General features: G+C 42.3%; 1 non-coding gene across 1 annotated transcript; it reads left to right on the top strand.

The window, feature by feature from the left end:
• The first annotated feature begins 2,938 nt into the window (after positions 1-2,938).
• On the top strand, positions 2,939-3,141 carry LOC133753888 (small nucleolar RNA SNORA73 family). The gene has a single exon (XR_009865125.1). It is a non-coding gene; the product is annotated as a small nucleolar RNA SNORA73 family (small nucleolar RNA).
• Positions 3,142-7,332: the final 4,191 nt, after the last annotated feature.

The raw sequence follows: 7,332 nt of genomic DNA, 5'->3' as shown, positions 1-7,332 counted from the left end.
ATTTGCCACACTGCTAGTATGTATTTCAAGAGTATTTTTTAAAGATTTTTTATTTATTTATTTGAGAGGTAGAGTTACAGACAGTGAGAGGGAGAGACAAAGAGAAAAGTCTTCCTTCCGTTGGTTCACTCCCCAAAAGACCACAACGGCCAGAGCTGTGCTGATCTGAAGCCAGGAGCCAGGAGCTTCTTCCAGATCTCCCACAGGGGTACAGGGGTTCAAGGACTTGGGCCATCTTTCACTGCTTTTTCAAGCCATAGCAGAGAGCTGGATGGGAAGAGGAGCAACTGGGACTAGAACGGGCACCCATATGGGATGCTGGCCCTGCAGGCGGAGGATTAACCTACTGTGCCATGGAGCCGGCCCACATTTCAAGAGTATTTTTAAAAAGTGGGTGAAGGAGGGAAAGGAGACCATTGAACTTGGTCTTGACCAATTTGGCTACTTTTCACCAATGCTGAATATATCTATATCTGTATCTGTATCTATATCTATCTATATAGAGAGAGAAAGTCATATTACATGCTAATTACTACATTCTGCCAGCAAACAAGAAAAACAAAAGTCAAGAAAAAGCCTTGTCCTTCAGCATGTCCTTCATGAGGCATAAACATTTCATTGTCCTTCTACCACTTTGAGCTCCTCTCTTTCTGAAATACTTGTAATTTATCTTCCATTGATTCTTCCAGCAGAATCCTGATTTCCTTTGGCATTCTTCAGACTAAGGAATTCACAATGGAACAGTTAGAGGGAAATAATATTTTTGTAAAAAAAAAAAAGAATGTACTATTTGTATTTTTTGTGGCTTTTTAAAAAATTTTTGTTAGGTTTCTTGTCTACAACATGGAGTTTCTTAACTCATATTCTTTTCCCCAATTTTCCCACTCATAGAATACATATTGTATTCTTTAGGAAACATTTCTCCAATCTTTCTGCCCTCTCAACATGCTCACTCCAACTTTCAGCTTTTCTTCTTTACATATTTGCCCACGTGCATGACCGCACACTCTGGCCCTAGCATGTATCTCTCCCCAGAACTCCAGTCCTGTTTCTCCAATTATATGTCAGTGACCCTTGGCAACCTCAAAGTCAAAATTACTCCGTTTTGAACCCATTATTTTTTCACAAAGGTTTTCTCTTTTTCTCTGTCTCCCAAGTCAGCCAAGCTTGAAATGTTGGAGTAAGCTATTTTTTTTACTCTTCCTGTACATTCTTGCGCCATTGTCAATGAATATTCAAGCCTTCCAGTCTTTGTTCATACTATTGACCATATGGCATAGAGGACCAGCCCCTTCTCTCTCCATGTAACGTGTAAGCAAATTCATTGTCATGATCTCGTCTTCGCATGTTAACACTGTTGATATTTAAGGAGTGATTCTTACATCAAATTTCTGCTACTTCCCTCAACACTATAGTTTAGGCTCTCATCACTTGAGACAAACTACTCACATTGGGGAGACTGTGCCTACTGACTTTCTGATTTTGAGCATAATGACTATTCAGGGAACATGGTGATATTTAGTCTTAAACACTTGTAAGCAAATACTTAAAAATGCAGATAAATGCTACATTTAAGATATTATTAGCACAAAAATATGTATATAAACTGATGATGACAAAGTGTGAGTTAGTAGACTTTCTAACAAAGTAAATCAGAGTACCAAAACAAAGGTAAAAGGAAAAGAGAAGGTTAGTAGAATTAGTTTTACGATGATACTTGAAGCACTTCCTCTGATCTCATTCTCACACATTATTTATCGCTATTTTTAAAACGAGCTCAAATGTACTTATAATTCTTAGTTGACTTCATCTTTCTCTTCCTTTCCTATTTTGTTGTGAGACACAGTTCTGAATTTTACAAAGTATTTGATGGAATCACTAAAAAATAATCCCTAACCAATCATTTTTGTGGCTCTGTTTGCTAAAACAGGTCTTCTTTGAATTACTATCTAGAACACATTTGTATAGTAAGTCTTAAGAAAGCTGTCTTAGTTTCTGTCAGAAGTAAATCTCCTGGAACTGTCTCTGCCTCTTACTCTCTAGATTTGAGAATGAGAAAAGAGTTGAAATACAATCCCTGTCTTCAAGCTCCTCAAAGAGAAACTAACAAATACTTTTAAATTAAATTGACTTTTGAAAAGGACAAATTAGGGGGGCCAATGCTGTGGCATGGTAAGTTAAGCCTCCACCTGTGGTGCCGCCATCCCATATGGGGGCCGGTTCCTGTTCCAGCTGCTTCATTTCCAATCCAGCTCCCTGCTAATGCACCTAGGAAGGCAGCGGAAGATGGCCCAAGTGCTTGGGCCCCTGCACCTGTGTGGGAGACCTGGAAGAAGCTCTGGTTCCTGGTTTCAGATCAGCCCAGGTCCAGTCATTGCAGCCATTTGGGGAGTGAACCATCGGATGGAAGGCCTCTCTGTTTCTCCCTCTGTCTGTAACTCTACCACTCAAATAAATAAAAGCTTAAAAAAGAAAGAAAGAAAAGAAAAAATCAAGACTGTATTACCCAGTAAGTAGGTAAAAACATATATACCAACACAAGTACCACAAAAAATAGAATAAAAAGCTTTTAGAAACCAAATGATCCGGCCAGCGCCGCTGCTCAATAGGCTAATCCTCCACCTGCGGCGCTGGTACCCTGGGTTCTAGTCCCAGTCGGGGCGCCGGATTCTGTCCCGGTTGCCCCTCTTCTAGGCCAGCTCTCTGCTGTGGCCCGGGAGTGCAGTGGAGGATGACCCAAGTCCTTGGGCCCTGCACCCCATGGGAGACCAGAAGCACCTGGCTCTTGCCTTTGGATCAGCGCTGTGCACCAGCCGCAGCACGCCGGCCGTGGCGGCCATTGGGGGGGGTGAACCAATGGAAAAGGAAGACCTTTCTCTCTGTCTCTCTCTCTCACTGCCTGTCAAAAAAAAATAAGAAAGAAAAGAAACCAATTGATCCAACATGGACACCCCAGGAGGTCACTCTCCCCAGGCTCTGTCCTGGTGGCACAGGGGAGTGCAGGGCTCTGCCCATGATGTACAGTCCCTTCCCACGCCGTTGGAGAGGAAGCTGGGCCTCGAGTCTGCGCCTGCATATTCCCACAGCTTCCCAGAGTTCTATGGACAATGACTAGGGAGACAAACCATGCAGGAAACAGTCTAAGTATGCTAAGTTTCACATTGAAATGAGGTGTTTGAGAGTCTTATCCTATGTTTGTTGCCTTTCAGGAGAGGAGCCACACTTGACTTTTGGGCATCAGCTCTTTTATTTAGCAAGAGTTGGCAAAGAATTTCTTTTAAAAACAGCACATTTTAAAGGTTTCCTGGATTCATGAGGTTTGGGTTTTTTAGAGTGATGTATTTCTGATGTAAAATGCTGCTAACAGTTCTAAAAATATATTCATGTATTGTGAATTGAAATAAAGATGACTTTGGGAAAAAAAGAAACCAATTGATACTGAACTTTTTAGAACATAATCAAAGTCATCATTGAAAAGGAAAAAGCAAACTTCATTGAACTTTGCCATAAATTTTATAACTTAGGAATGTTTTTTCATTTTAAATTAAATATGGGGTGAATACTACAATATTTTCAGTATTCCATTTAAAGCCTATAAATGTTTTCATCTAAACTTAGGATGGATCTTTAAAAAATATAACCAGATTGTTTTATGCAAAATTTAATAATTTTATTCTTTACAAGACATCTTTAAATGACAAAATTATTCTAACAAAAACCTCATAGGCTCCCCAAAGCTAAATTTTATTTCCAAGCACACTCTGTGTTTAGATACGGCCAAGTGTCTGAGTTCTGGCCAATTAAATGCAAGCAGAAATGATGCATATGACTTCCTGGTCTGACTTACACAGTGTTGTTTTTTTCTTCTTCTTCTTACTCTTTGTTGAATTCTTTACTTAGTGGAACGTTAAGCTTATAATAAACTGAAAGTATGTCACATATATATATATGTATACATATATACACTATGGAATACTACTCAACTACAAAAAAAGAATGAAATCCTATCTTCTGCAACAAAATGGATGCAACTGAAACCATTATGCTTCGTGAAATAAGCCACCCCCCAAAAGACAAATAGCAAATGTTTTCCCTGATCTGATCCAAGGTAACTAATAGAGTACCTAAAGCCTAATGTATTGGAGTGAAAGAGACATTTTGCGCTTCAATGATTTTTTACAGCCCTGAACAGTATTCTTTTTTCCTTCTTACTATTTGTTGAATTCTTTACTTAGTGCAGGGTTAATCTATAAGTATAAAGTAAACTGAAAGTAGATCATTGTAAAAATTAAGAGAGGGGTTAGGAGAGGAAGGAGGAGGAAGGGTAGAAGCATGGGTAGACGAGAGGTAGTGTGGGAAGCATCACAATGTTCGAAAATCTGTATATATGACATACATGAAATTTGTGTATCTTAAGTAAAATTTTTTTAAACACTAGAAAAAACTTAAAAGAAAGAATAAGAAAGGAAGGAGGAGAGAGGGTGGGAGCATGGGTGGGAGAGAAATTGGGTGGGCAGTATCACTGTGATACTAAATCTGTATATATGAAATACATGAGGGGCCGACGCTGTGGCGCAGCAGGTTAATGCCCTGGCCTGCAGTGCCAGTATCCCATACAGGCGCTGGTTCAAGTCCCTGCTGCTCCACTTCCAATCCAGCTCTCTGCTGTGGCCTGAGAAAGCAGTGGAAGATGGCTCAAATTCTTGGGCCCAAGTCCTTGGGCACAAGTCCTCCGTGTAGGAGACCTGGAAGAAGCTCCTGGCTTCTGGCTTCAGATCGGCACAGCTCTAGGCATTGCAGCCAATTGGGGAATGAACCATAGGATGGAAGACCTCTCTCTCTCTCCCTCTCTCTGCCTCTCCTTTCTCTGTGTAACTCTGACTTTCACATAAATAAATAAATCTTTAAAAAAAGAAATACATGAAATGTATTCACCTTATATAAATTAAAAATAATAATAATTTTAAAAGAGTATGAAAACAGACCGGCGCCATGGATTAATAGGCTAATCCTCTGCCTTGTGGCACCGGCACACCGGGTTCTAGTCCCGGTTGGGGCACCAGATTCTATCCTGGTTGCTCCTCTTCCAGGCCAGCTCTCTGCTATGGCCCAGGAAGGCAGTGGAGGATGGCCCAAGTCCTTGGGCCCTGCACCCGCATGGGAGACCAGGAGAAGCTCCTGGCTCCTGGCTTCGGATCAGCGCAATGCACCGGCCGCAGTGGCCATTGGAGGGTGAACCAACGGCAAAAAGGAAGACCTTTCTCTCTGTCTCTCTCTCTCACTCTCCACTCTGCCTGTCAAAAAAAAGAGTATTAAAACATAAAAAAGAATATCAAAGGAAATCATCCCAAAGAAAGTTAAAATATATAAAGGCTAGAACTCACATTTTAGTACAAATATTTCTTATTACTATTAACTAGAAGTAATTTGAACTTTTTGGAGCATATATTTAATTGCAATGCTTAATAAAAGCCATGAATATTTTCAAAAAGCTGTGTGTTTGCATTATTCTAAATATTTGAGAAAAGCTGGAGACTTCATAGATGCTCAGAAAAGCAGCAAAAGGTCAATAGCAATCAGGAGAATGCCAAAAAAGAAAAAAACTCATATTTTTTTTTGGACAGGCAGAGTGGACAGTGAGAGAGAGAGGCAGAGAGAAAGGTCTTCCTTTTCCGTTGGTTCACCCTCCAATGGCCGCTGCGGCCGGCGCACCACACTGCTCCGAAGGCAGGAGCCAGGTGCTTCTCCTGGTCTCCCATGGGGTGCAGGACCCAAGCACTTGGGCCATCCTCCACTGCCTTCCCGGGCCACAGCAGAGAGCTGGGCTGGAAGAGGGGCAACCGGGACAGAATCCGGTGCCCCGACCAGGACTAGAACCCGGTGTGCCGGCACCGCAAGGCGGAGGTTTAGCCTATTGAGCCACGGCACCGGCCCAAAACTCATATTTTAAACAGTAGGAAATTCCATGGTATTTGTCTTTGCCCCACCCTATCCGTGGTATAGCATGCTATGGCCTGAAGGAAGCGGTATTCTAGTTTCCAATTCCTCCTTTCAGACAAGAGGGAACATAAACAACATTTGCAATTTTCTTACTCTCTTGGCTCCTAAAGATACAGGCCAGAGGGCCACCTTTTTTCAGGGTAGCCCCTACAATTCCAAGTTCCTGAGCAGCCCAGAGCCAGGTTGGCCTACACAGCTCCAAGCTTTGAGCCTACCCCACAAACAGGTAAACACTTCTGTCCTCAAGTACCAGGCTAGCACCTGTGAAAGGTCACCAGACTTTCCTGCCTGGCCATTGCGGGCATCCCCATTCTATTGACCAGCCTCTGTGGCTCCATGTCCTAGCATACCTAGGGTACAGGCCTACTCTAGAACTTCCAGGGTCTAATAGTTTCTGTGCTGGGTTGACTTCCATGGACCCAGGATTAGGATTGTCTTTGCAGACCTAACTTCCTACAACCTAAGTACCAAGGCTAGCCCTTGTGGACCTTGGTTCTAGACTAGTGCCTGCGCACCTAACCTGGATCTCATGGCCTCAGATTCCAGGCCACCACCCATAATCCTAGGCTCCAGGCCTGTCACTATAAATCTAGGCTCCATGCCTGCACCAGCATCAGATAAGCATAAAACTCCAAAGCAGTCCATGGGACCCTTAAGTTCCAGTGGACCTAGAGTAAACCTATGATCCAGGACTTCTCCAATAGTCTCTGGTGCCAGATTAGGTCCCTGTAGGCTAAGTATCCAGAATCAGCCCTGCATACCCTACAGAGCAGCAATCATGCACCAACAAGCCAAGCTATTCCCTGTATACTCAAGTGACAGGCCCACTCGAATGCCAGGCCAGCCCTCAAAGACTCAGACTGCAGGTTTGTCCAGACGGACGAAAGTACGCCCAATAAGAATCTAGCCAGCCCCTACAGACTCAAAGTCATCAAAGTCCAGCCACACCCCGTGGACCCAGTCTTGCAGAAAAGGAGGGAGTGCTATCATACATTCAGACTGTTGAATCAAAAAGATGAGAGAGGGAGAGAGAGAGAGAGAGAGAGAGAGAGAGAGAGAGACCTTGTCAATCAAGAATACTATAGCTAGCAAAACTGTCTTTCAGAAACGGAGGAGATAGACTTTTCCAGATAAACAAAAGCTGAAGGGGTACATCACCTCCAGACCTGTCTTACAAAAAACTAATACAGGGAATTTTAAAAGCTGAAAGAAAAGGATTTTAATTGATAACACAAAAATATATAAAAGTATAAAACTCACTGGTACAAGTAATTACACATAAACAGCCTGTGTACTTATGTTATAATGGGTGGTGTAAATCATTTTTATCTT

Source organism: Lepus europaeus, chromosome X (assembly GCF_033115175.1).
Source record: "Lepus europaeus isolate LE1 chromosome X, mLepTim1.pri, whole genome shotgun sequence".
Classification (NCBI taxonomy): domain Eukaryota; kingdom Metazoa; phylum Chordata; class Mammalia; order Lagomorpha; family Leporidae; genus Lepus; species Lepus europaeus.
Note: the sequence above shows the minus strand (reverse complement) of the source record. Positions and strands in the feature narration are given on the sequence as shown.